The sequence below is a fragment of the Pseudonaja textilis genome, chromosome 4 (assembly GCF_049901715.1).
Source record: "Pseudonaja textilis isolate UNSWEBS1 chromosome 4, rPseTex1.2, whole genome shotgun sequence".
Lineage (NCBI taxonomy): Eukaryota > Metazoa > Chordata > Lepidosauria > Squamata > Elapidae > Pseudonaja > Pseudonaja textilis.
This window is the reverse complement of record NC_141993.1, coordinates 84840062-84851929: the sequence shown is the minus strand read 5'-3', so window position 1 is coordinate 84851929 and position 11868 is coordinate 84840062. Positions and strand designations below refer to the sequence as shown.

Genomic DNA, 11868 nt, shown 5'->3' with positions numbered 1-11868 from the left:
AAGTAGTATTTAGTATTACAGTGATGTTGTTTCTTTGTTTGTACCCTCTCCAGAAATCTGTAAAAGATCAAATCAAAGGTCCGCTTGAACAAAACAAATACAATTCTGATTTAAGTTTGCTTCCACAATTTGTCTGTTGTGTGGAGGCATCCATGCCATGTTTGATCAAAGCTTAGTATCCAATAGAGTGCAAACCATAAGGCAGGCTTAATTATAGGATTAAAGGCTTGGTTTAATGTTTAAGGCACCAGGTTGTGAAACTGGGAGATTGTGAGTTCTAATTCTGCCTTGACATTACAGCCTGCTGGGTGACCTTGAGCCAGTCACATTCTCTCAGCCCTAAGAGGCAGACAAGGGATAAACTACTTTTGAAACCTTATCAAGTAAACCATGGATTTCAAAGAAGGGGAGATTAACTCTGTAAACATATTTAACTCCAATGTAAGGTCACTGCTGAACAATTTGGGTACTGACTCCTGTCCATAATAAAGAAATACAGTGGTAGGTTTGCAGTGTACTATTTCAGTCAATTAGGATACAATGTTCAATAGTCTGTGATGATGATCAAATTCACAATTATTTTTGCAAGCTTTTGAAGCTAAAATGTTTCATTATTTAATTATTATTTACTTGACTATAATTGGAAAAGGGATGTGAAATGTATTAATTGCTACAACTAAACAACCTGAATACAATGCAACAAACCACACAAACTATAATTAGGGATGTACAAGCTCCATATGCACAGGCCATAATATATAATTTACATTATACTATTATTAGCAAATGTGAGTTTGGTGGCAAATTGTATATGTGTATTCAGATAGCTTCTGACATCAAGGCCTGCTTCCTTAAACTCAGTAGGGCTAAAGGCAGCCCATTTTTCCTTTTCTGACACACCAGAGGGCATATAGTCTTTTTAATTGGCAGGGGGGCAGGGGGGAGAAAAAATTGGCAAAAATGGATCCAAAGTCTCCTTTATCCCCTCAGAGGTCTCCAGTGGAGTGACTCCCTCTTGGAGGCTCCAAGAAAGGATGAAAAGGGTTTTCAGTGTCTGGATTTTCAGAACCCTTTCAGTTTCATTTTCAGAGTGGCCTGTGTCTGGAATACTCCACCTGACTCTGTGGTTTCTCCCCAAAACCCCAAAAACTTAGACTTAGACTGTCTACTATTGACCTCACCCTTTTCCTAAGAGGTCTGTAGGGGGCGTGCATAAGCGCACCAACATGCCTACTGTCCCTGTCCTATTTTTCTTTTCTTTTTTAAAATTTTTCTTATATGTATCCATTTCATGCATTCACAACTATGTTTATATTTGTACCTGTTATCTCATAATCTCTTGACAAAATAAATAAATAAAAATAAATAAAATAAATAAATCTTGATAGGTTTTCAATACCAGTACAGGAGAACAAAGATACAAACATCTAAATAAAAGCTCTCATCCAAACCCTCCTTTCTCCACCCACAGCCAACTCAGTTCTTACTCATCAGCCACTTGGAGTTTCCAGTTTTTGCTTTGTAGCCTCCAGCATGGTCTGGTGGAAGCCGGGTAACCAGTTCAATCAAGTGGTCACTAATAAGGAGGAAGTCCCCTTGGTGTCCGCTGTGGAAGGCTATAAGAGAACAGTAGTCACATGTGTTGAGATCGACAGAGAACGGGCGCCACAACGAGAACCAGCAGGAAACGAAGGCCAGGCAGGGCCGCCAGGCAGAGCGGCCGCCCCACGAGCGGGCCCAGCCACCAGCCAGGCAGCGGGGAGCGCCAAAAAGCCAACGCAGCTACAACTAGCCACTCTATAGCCACACTCTGGAATACTGCATCTGGTTTTGGCCGCCCAATGTAAAAAAGATGTTGAGACTCTAGAAAAAGTGCAGAGAGCACAACAGAAGAATGGATGGGCTGCCAAAAACATATAAATAGAACCGCTGGCCGGAATTAGGTATGTCTAGGTTTAATGAAAAGTTTAATGAAAAGAAAGACTGGGTGATGTGATAGCAGTCTTCCAATATCTGAGGGCTGCCACAAAGAAGAGGAGTCAACCTATTTTCCAAAGCACCTGAAGGCAGGGCAAGAAGCAATGGGTGAAACCAACCAAGGAGTGAAGCAACCTAGAACTAAGGGAGAAATTTCCTGACCAGAACGATTAACCAGTGGAACAATCTGCTCCCAGAAGTTGTGAATGCTCCAACACTGAGATTTGGAAGAAAGTTCGGCCACTATTGGACAACCCTAACCCTAACCCAGAACTGGCTCTGAACCTGCTGAATACCACCCTCTGGCAATGCTCCAGCCCTGGAAGTTTTTTAACTAGAGATTGGACAGCCATTTGTCTGGAATGGTCTAGGGCAGGTTTGAATCCAACCCGCGGTCCATGGGTCGGATGCGCCCAGGTCGCTCTGTACTGCGCCCAGTGCCAGACCAACCTTCGCGCAGAGCCAGCGAGGAGGAGAAGAAAAGCAGGCATGCAGGGCAGGCTGAAAGCCTAGGCCAAGCAGCAACAGAAAAGGCAGGCAACCGGCCAGAACGCTCACCTCCTGCTGTTGCCACTGCCGCCACCACTGCCGCTTGCCCCCAAGCCACCGCTGCCCGCTGCCCTCCTGCCACTTCTGCCTCCCCTCCCCTGGCCTGCCGCTTCTGTCCCGCCTGCCGCTCTGCCCGCTGCCACTGCCCCGCCGTGCCACTGCCCCGCCCGCCTGCCCCCGGCCACTGTCGCCTTCGCTGGCGCTTGGCGCCTTCTGCCCCTGCCTCCGCCTCTAGCCTGCCCTCCAGTCCCGCCTCATTCCAGCTGCAGGCCATTTGGGAGGACAGGTAAGCGCGATGCGCAGCAAGCCTCCGCATAAATTTGGGCCAGTAATAAACCGTGATAAAAAACCGTGATAAAAAAAATAATTATTTTAATAAATAATTAATAATAACACAAAACATCTCATTAAGTTCTATTTCCAAATAAATTTAATATGTTAACTTGTTTTCTATGGTTTTTTTTTTTTTTTTGGATGATCAGGTATCGCTAACTATTATTTTATTTTCAAGTGCGCCCAAACCAAATGCCTCATCTCATCAGGGTCTTAGGAAGGTGAAAGGTTGACCCCTGGTCAGGGTTTCCTGCCTGAGGAGGGGGTTGGACCAGAAGGCCCGAGGTCCCTTCCAACTCTATTCTGTTGAATCAATACCCAGGTTTATTATTGTTTACAAGATAATATGTATAAGTGTATACATAGTTGAATACATGGAATGGGTACATATAAGAAAAAAAAAGAAACAATAGGACAGGGACAGTAGGCACTGTTATGTGCCTTTGGAACTGGTTGGAGTCCCCAACCAGGTCCAGTGTTTGAGCGGGAGCACCAGCCGCTCCCATTGGCTGGCTCCGCTTTGACAGCCACTATAAAAGCTGGCTGTCGAGCAGAGCCAGCCCGTTGTCGCCAGCTAACCTGCTAGTTAGAAGGCAGACGCGGCAACCCTTTATTCTCTGTAATAAAGCCTGTTCGTTGTTCACTCTGGCTCTTGCCTCTTCCTTCCATCGCTCTACAACACTGGCGACGAGGATGGGATATGGTTGAAGGCTAGCCAGACGTGCTGTTTAAGAGCTGTGATCACTGAAGAGCGAAGCCACGGGCGCTGTAGCCGCAGCCGCCAACGCTCACAAAGAGCGTGAAATTTAAAATAGCCTCCGTAGCTTTTTTGAGCTGTAATCACTGGAAAGCGAGCCACGGGCACTGTAGCCGCAGCCACCGGCACTCACAAAGAGCGCGAATTTCAAAAAGCCCGTAGCCAGAGAGACAGAAGCGAACCATCAGCGCTCTTCTAAGAGCGAATTTTGAAAGGCGACTGAAGAGAACGAACCCTGCATCTTGAAATGAATGCTAATCCAGCATTCCCACCATTCAAGCCAACCGAGGAAACGTGGGAATCATACAAAAATCGTTTCAGCCATTTCCTTGATGCCATCGGTTTAGCAGACGCTGCTGAACACAGGAAGAAATCCTACTTCCTCAGCTATTGTGGGGCTGCAGTTTTCGACACCGCTACAGCACTAGTCGCCTCGCGCTATCAGAAGCGTACCATGGGATGAACTCCAAGAAATCCTCTCCAACCACTACTCGCCAAAACCATCTCAGATAGCAAGGAGATACGCCTTCAGAATTAGGAAACAGGCGGAGGGAGAGTCAATCAACCAGTATATGGCAGCTCTGAGGACAGCTGCCTTGTGCAGTGTGGGTTCAAAGACTACCTAGAAGACATGTTATTGGACCAGATCGTCTGTGGGGTTAGAGACCTGAGGCTCCAAAGACGTCTACTAGCAAAAAGGGACTTAAACCTAGCCTTAGCCATGGAGGGAAGCCCAAGCTGCTGAGCTCTCTGCCCAATCAGCAGCTGAAATTCAAGGTACTCCGTTAAAACCCAGTAGTTCCACCATCCATTCTGAGGAAGTGCTCAGTGAAGAAAACCCCGCAGACTCATCTGACATTAACCGCCTTAAGCAACAGAAGCCTTCACAGGTAGGAGCGGGGCAGAGAAACAACTTCGCCCCAAACAACCTCCCATTTGCCTAACCTGAGGAGGCTCCCACTCTAGGGCATCCTGCAGGTTTAAGAATGCCATCTGACTGAACTGCCAAAAGAAGGGTCACCTCGCTAGAGTCTGCCAAGCAGGGCGTACTTTTCCTCAAAGACCTCCACCACCTTCTAATTCCCAAAGGCAAGTGGAGGACTGCTATACCTGCTACCACGCTAACCATACTTCCCAGACTCCTAATAAAATTAAAATTTCTGTTTTCTTAGAAGGTAAACCCTGCAGGATGGAGGTAGACATGGGATCTGCACTTTCAATCATCTCCTGGGACACTCTAAAGAAGATCCAACCCAGACTGTCGAAAAAGCAGCTACAGAGATGCCACCTGACACTGCGGGACTACCAGGGCAAGAACATCCCTGTCCTTGGGAAAGGCAAGTTTTTAGTTCAATTCCAAGCCTTTAAAGGCCATTTGCCTTTAGTGGTTGTTAACGGTGCCCTCCCCAGTCTGTTGGGGCTAGTTGGTTCCCCTCCCTCAGCCTTAGTGTAACTGGGATCCATGCTGTCTCAACTTCTGACGTAGATACACTATTTTCAGATTATGCAGATTTGTTTAGCAGCGAGCTGGGTTGCTATTCTGGCACCCCCATCTCTTTCACTGTGGACCCCCAGGCAATTCCTCTTCGCCTTAAGCCGCGCAGGGTGCCTTTCACCATCCGTCCCAAATTAGACGCAGAATTAGATAAACTACTAAAGCAAGGGGTGTTAGAACCAACTGATTTTGCTAAATGGGAGACCCCCATAGTCACCCCACTCAAGAAAGATGGCAGTTTAAGAATCTGCGCAGACTATAAAACCACACTCAACCATTACCTGCAGGTCAGCGCATACCCTGTCCCTGTTATTCAGCACCTGTTACACACCTTCGAACCCGGCACCATTTTCGCCAAGTTAGATATGTCCCAGGCATACCAGCAGTTCCCTGTTGATGATCAGACAGCTGAATTACAAACCATAGTCACACATAGAGGGGCATTCAAGTGTAAACGCCTCCAGTTCGGAGTAAGTGTAGCCCCGGGTATATTCCAATCACTCATGGAAAGGATTCTCCAAGGTCTCCCAGGGGTTGTCCCTTATTTCGATGACATCTTAGTCTCAGCAATTGACAGACCTCAGCTCATACAGAGGGTCAGAGCGGTGCTAGAGAAGTTTAGGCAGCATGGCCTCAAGCTTAAAAGGGAGAAGTGTGCCATCACCACTAGGCAAGTGGACTTTCTGGGTTATAGGATAGACGCCTCTGGCATCCACCCAATCGAATCCAAGGTGAAGGCCATCCATGAGGCGCCCACACCAACTAACAAGACGGAGCTCCAAGCTTTTCTGGGGCTATTAAACTTTTACGCCTCATTTCTCCCGCACAAAGCCTCTATCGCTGAACCCTTACACAGGCTGTTAGACAAAGAATCCCCCTGGCATTGGGGACCCAAAGAAGCCCATGCTTTCAAGTCAGTCAAATCCTTACTCACATCGGATGCAGTTTTAATTCAATTTGTTCAACGACTTCCCCTGGTCCTAGCTGCTGATGCATCCCCTTTTGGGATTGGGGCTGTCCTAAGCCACAGACTTCCCAACGGTTCCGAGGCACCAATTGCCTTCTTCTCTAGGACCTTCTCTACGGCAGAAAGAAACTACAGTCAAATAGATAAAGAGGCCCTGGCTGCGGTGGCTGCAGTTAAAAATTTCATGAATTCTTGTTTGGGCACCATTTTGAACTTGTAACTGAGCATAAACCTCTCCTGGGACTCTTATCTGGGGATAAGCAAACCCCGCAGGTACTATCACCTAGAATGACCAGATGGACTTTGTTCCTGGCCGCCACTCATTCAAGTTGGTGCATCGACCTGGCAAAAATTTGACTCACGCCGACGCCCTTAGTCGCTGCCCCCTTCCAGTTCCAGTCGAAGACCCTGCACCGGTTTACGCCATTTTCGAAGTCAATGAACTCAAATTACCGGTCACAGCCGAGGACATTGCTGCGCACTCAAAAAAAGACAAGATAATTGCCCAGGTTCTGGACTGGGTGGGAAGGGGTGGCGGAAACTCAATGTACCGTTGACTTTGCTCCTTTTAAAACCCGTAAGCAGGAACTATCGAAGCTACAAGGATGTCTGTTGTGGGGTACAAGGGTAGTCATTCCAGCCACTCTTCATGTACCCATCCTGAAGGTGCTTCACGAGGGCCACCCGGGCATCGTAAGGATGAAGGCTCTGGCCCGCAGCTACGTTTGGTGGCCCGGCATGGATGCCCAAATCGCCAGCTGGGTAAGCTCATGCCAACCTTGCCAAGAAACTAAGGCTGCCCCACCCGCTGCCACGCCCACCAAGTGGGAGAGTGCTAGTGCCCCTTGGTCTCGCCTGCACATCGACCTGGCTGGACCGGTGCATGGCAGGACCTTCTTGGTGGTAGTGGACTCTACTCAAAGTGGATAGACTTGGCCCGCTACCCTCGACTACCACCCAAGCAATAGTTAAGGCCCTGACCCGCTTATTTGCTACCCATGGACTCCCTGACACGCTGGTGTCTGACAATGGCCCGCAGTTCACATCATGTGAGTTCAGTATGTTCGTTGCTAACTTGGGCATCAGACACATTCTTACAGCCCCCTTTCACCCCGCTAGCAACGGAATGGCTGAGAGGGCAGTCAGGTCAGCCAAGGAGGCGCTCACCAGGTTTGGCCAGGAAAACTGGCACTCTAAACTGTCACGTTACCTTCTGAGCCAACATACGACGCCGTGCACCACTACTAACAAATCCTCTGCTGAACTCTTGATGGGGAGACGCCTTAGGACCACCCTGGACAGGTTGCACCCCCACTACTGCCCAGACGCCCTCTAGGGTCTGACAGTCTGGTCAGGGACTTTGTCCAGCATGACCTGGTGTACGCCAGGAATTACGCAGGGGATCCTTTGTGGGTGCCAGGTCAAGTTGTGTCAGTCACAGGTCCTAGATCCTACAGGGTCCTCCTGGAAGATGGACGCTTGTGGCGGAGACACGTGGACCAACTCAGAAGGCGATGGAGAAGTGCGACTGATGCCGACCCAGCCCAACCTTCCAGCACCAAAGACTCCTGCCGGTACCAGTCTGCTCAGACGGAAACTCTCTGCAGGACCCGGTCTACCCCATCGACCAGGAGAGTTTGCTGGAGGACCCGAGCTTCCAACTAGAGACACCGAGCCTACAGTCAAGCGAACCTGTTCGTCAGCCGGACCTAGCGACTCACCAAGGTCAGCCCGAACAGGGGGACTTACCGGACTCGCAGAATACCGCACCTGACCAAGACCATGCCCCAACAACTTCCGAGGCGATTCCGGGGCAGGGACTTGGCGCCAACCAGCAGTTTACCCGGGTTGCGGCGTTCGTGTCGCCAGCGCAGACAACCGACTTACCTAAAGGACTACGCATGTTCCCAGCTGGGGGAAAGGAGTGTTATGTCTTTGGAACTGGTTGGAGTCCCCAACCAGGTCCGGTGTTTGAGCGGGAGCACCAGCCGCTCCCATTGGCTGGCTCCGTTTGACAGCCGGCTATAAAAGCCGGCTGTCGAGCAGAGCCAGCCCGTTGCCGCCAGCTAACCTGCTAGTTAGAAGGCAGACGCGGCAACCCTTTATTCCCTGTAATAAAGCCTGTTAGTTGTTCACTCTGGCTCTTGCCTCTTCCTTCCATCGCTCTACAACAGGCACGTTGGTGCACTTATGCACTAAAAGGTGGCCCAGTTTTTGTTTTCTAATCAGAGAAATAAAACTGATTATCAGTAGCCTCATGTTCAGAGTTTCGTTGGACTAATCAGATTCTGAGCTGCACTCAAAAAACCTTACACTATGAAACAGCGATCTGCAATCTTTGTGGCTTGGTGGCCTGGCTGGGTGGGAGAGGGGAACCAGGCCACTTAAGTGGCAGGCTGATGTGCATGTGCACACAGCTCAACTTGTGTGAGCAGTGGGCTGGCAGGCACACACCCCAGTTCCAATAGCCACAGCCCGGTACTAGGCTGTGGCCCAGGAGTTGGGGATCTGACCCCTGCTATAAAAGATTACGACTTATAACCATCATTGATACAATAATCATTGGCCTCATTAGAGATGACAATGAGTCTGCATATAGCTGGGAGGTTGAACTACTGGCCCTATGGTACAGCCGGCTGAAAGAAATGGTGGGAAATTTGTTCTGTCAGATGTTCAGTTTTCTCTAATGTAGCCTTACAGTGAAGAAGAATAAGCCGATGTGGTCATATTTCCTTACAGGCCTTCTTGGGAGGCTGACCTTGATGATGTCTTTGTTCTTTTGCCTTTTGTTTCTGATTTCTCTATTTTCCCAGCTTAGCAGCCCATCATCAACCAGTATTGTGCAGTTAGTGGCATTGGACCTGAACTGGGGAGAGTGACTGGTTTCCTTTGGGCCTGGCATCCTTCCTTAACACACCTCCATTGCAACATGGTTGTCGTGAGAAACTGCTTTGGGCTTTGGATGGGATTTTATTTGTCCCAACTGCTTTGATTGAGCTAGGAGAACATTCTTGGGAGAAGAACATTCTTGAGCTAGGAGAACATCCGGGCAGACTGAAGCCCAAGCCTTTTGGTCATTGTGATGGCCCTTGAAATTGTCCTCCTATGAGAAGTTCCATAGATTCCATGGAGGGGTTTGCAGGATTGCACATATGTTTTCCTTTTCTTATATATTCTTATATTCTTATTCTATGAGGTCCTGTAGAGTGATATATGTTCAATGGGTGGATGAGTGAATGAAATTGCATTGGTGCAGAAGATCCAAAGTTTAAATCTATAATATAACACTTCATAGAGGGAGGGAGGGAGGTCTTATGATGGTCTTTAGGCACATGAGAAGGTTGTCTTCTGTTGGCAACAAAGATCTATAAATGCAACAGAATTTGTCAGGCTTTGTGTAAGATCCCTTTAAAATGCACAAAATGTCACAAAAGGGCTTTACATGTTTTGCAAGGATGTTTGAACAGCCTATCCGTTATGCCAATTACAATGTTTGCTGCCACTCATTCCCGTACATCATTATATTTCCATGGAAAAACAAAAACCTTTGCTTTGGAAAAGCGCCAGAGGGTTTTCAGGAACAATTCCAGTTTTAGTGTGAGTTCAGTTTCAAAAAGAAATACGGATTCTGACCACTCTATTTCCCTCCCTCTCCCTCTCCCCGCCTCCCTCCATCCCCCCACTCTCTCTAATCCAATTCCATAATTACAGAAATATAGGAGAATGCATGACTAATAATTTGGCTGTCATTTATATATCTACTTTAAACCAAAGAGCACAGGAATTAAAGGAGCTTAATTGCCAGTATTTATTTATTTCAATATTAGAAGGATTCTCTAATATGCTCACATAAATCAATACTGTCTACATCCACATTTCCAGATACTTTTTGGGAATGAAAGAGCTTTACAATGTTTTCCCTCCCTTCCTTTTCCTGCTCAGCCAGAGAGTTTTGCTATGTTTCCACTGAATTAAGCTATCAGTGTTGTACATTCCTGTTTGTTTAGGAGGTTTCAACCTATGGCCGGGAAGGCAGTTCAAGGCCAGGGATTACTACTAAAGTAATTGTGAAAACTCCCTGGGGAAAGGAGAAATGGCTGGCCCATTTGGCTTGGATGAGTGAGGCCCGGCTTCCTGTTCTGGAGAAGCAAGAGTGGAGCGAGAGGTTGGGTTTGGCTCCTGTACTTCCTGTAATGAATGTTTGCTCAAAGGCGGATGGACGATCACCCTGCCCACTAATTTCTTTTGCTTTAATTGTATCTCTTGGATTTCAGCGGTAGGGTGAGGCTGGGGTGGCTCCTGCTGTTTCTGATGTTTGTGGTGGTGGGAACCGGAGTGGTGGTGATGGTGTCCACTCTCTTCATGGCGATCTCTGTGTCTTTCACGACCATCATGATGCTCCTCCTGCGCAGACTTGGATTGTGGAGTCTGTTCACCTGTAACTGGTGGCTAATAGGACAAAAGATACAGAAAAGTGACTGAGGGGGATGATCGGATTTGGACTGCAGATTGTGCTTACATATTTTGTGAAATGTTTGAGATAATTGGAGTTCGTAACTTCTGCTCTCTGGGATGCAGAATTGGGCAACCAGAAACGAACTCAGAGACTACCAAGGGTTCCCCAAGATCTTTCCCACATAAAATGACAATTACGTATGAACTTGTTTGTGTATTTATTTAATTGGGTATGTGTGTGTGTTATTCAATTGTTTCTATTTCGTCTCATTTCTTTATTTGTATGTTATTTTAAGAGTTATAAACTGACTCATTCCAGAAGCTTTAGGCCGAATCTAAAATCAAAATATAACAAAGATCATTATTAAAAGTAATTTACAATACCCTTCTGCAGCAGATTTTACTCTATCTGCTTCATCCAGCCAGCCAATGAATTTTAAAAATAAATTGTTCCACCACGCAGGAAAAAAAGTTTTCTACAGATGATAGGTGACTGAGGAACTTACCGGACGTGGGAAGAAATGGCATTCTACCGTGATATATTTCTTTTTATCTCCCTCACTGTTTACCACAGAGCCTTTGCATAGACCTCTTTCCTAGAGCAAAAGAGGAAATTTTCATCAACAAAAACAAAATGAGACAAATTAACCTGCTCAGGTATTTCTACCATGCTGTGGTAAAATGTTCTTTGGGTATTGTTATGTCCCCGGGACTAACACAAGTTCTCCATCTGGTCCGTCCATCCGGGGGGCGTTCGCAACCCCCATTGGCTGGCTCCCTTCGACAGCCGGCTATAAAAGCCGGCTGCTAGGTCGAGCCAGTTGCTGTTCGCTAGCTAGTCTGCTGTTAGCTGCAGACGCGACAGCCCCCTTTATTCCCCGTGAATAAAGCGTGTTACAGAATGCTCTGGTGTGGCCTCCCCTTTCTTCGGAACTTAACATTGGCGACGAAGGTGGGATCTGGCCAACCAGCAGCAACTAACAAGAGCTGAATTCACACACCAAACGCTGAACCGTAGCGCGTTGCTGAGAGCTCGGTCAGTTGTGAATGCGGAAGTAGAAGCAGAGCGTGTAGCCGCTCGTTAAAATAAGCTACGTGAAAGTAGGGCACTGACAACCTCAGCCGCCCAGCATTGAGCACAGAATCCAACCGTCACAGTTCGGATTCTGCTGTTAGCGAAGTTCCGGCGCTGCACTGCAACCGCCAAGATACAATTAGGGCGCGCATTTTGAATAGCTGTCAGCATGGGGCTACAGCCATAGCCGCCTACGCCCTTGTAAGGGCACGATTTTCAAACTGAAGTCAGTTACGGCTATACAGCCATAGCCACATAGA

The 11868-nt window shown here is 47.6% G+C and overlaps 1 long non-coding RNA gene across 1 annotated transcript; it reads right to left on the bottom strand.

Annotated features, from left to right (window-relative positions):
- Positions 1 to 9872: 9872 nt before the first annotated feature.
- LOC148125909 (uncharacterized) lies at positions 9873 to 11129 on the bottom strand. The gene is made up of 2 exons (XR_015743380.1): positions 11040 to 11129; positions 9873 to 10527 (listed from the first exon to the last, which is right to left on the bottom strand). It is a non-coding gene; the product is annotated as an uncharacterized LOC148125909 (long non-coding RNA).
- Positions 11130 to 11868: the final 739 nt, after the last annotated feature.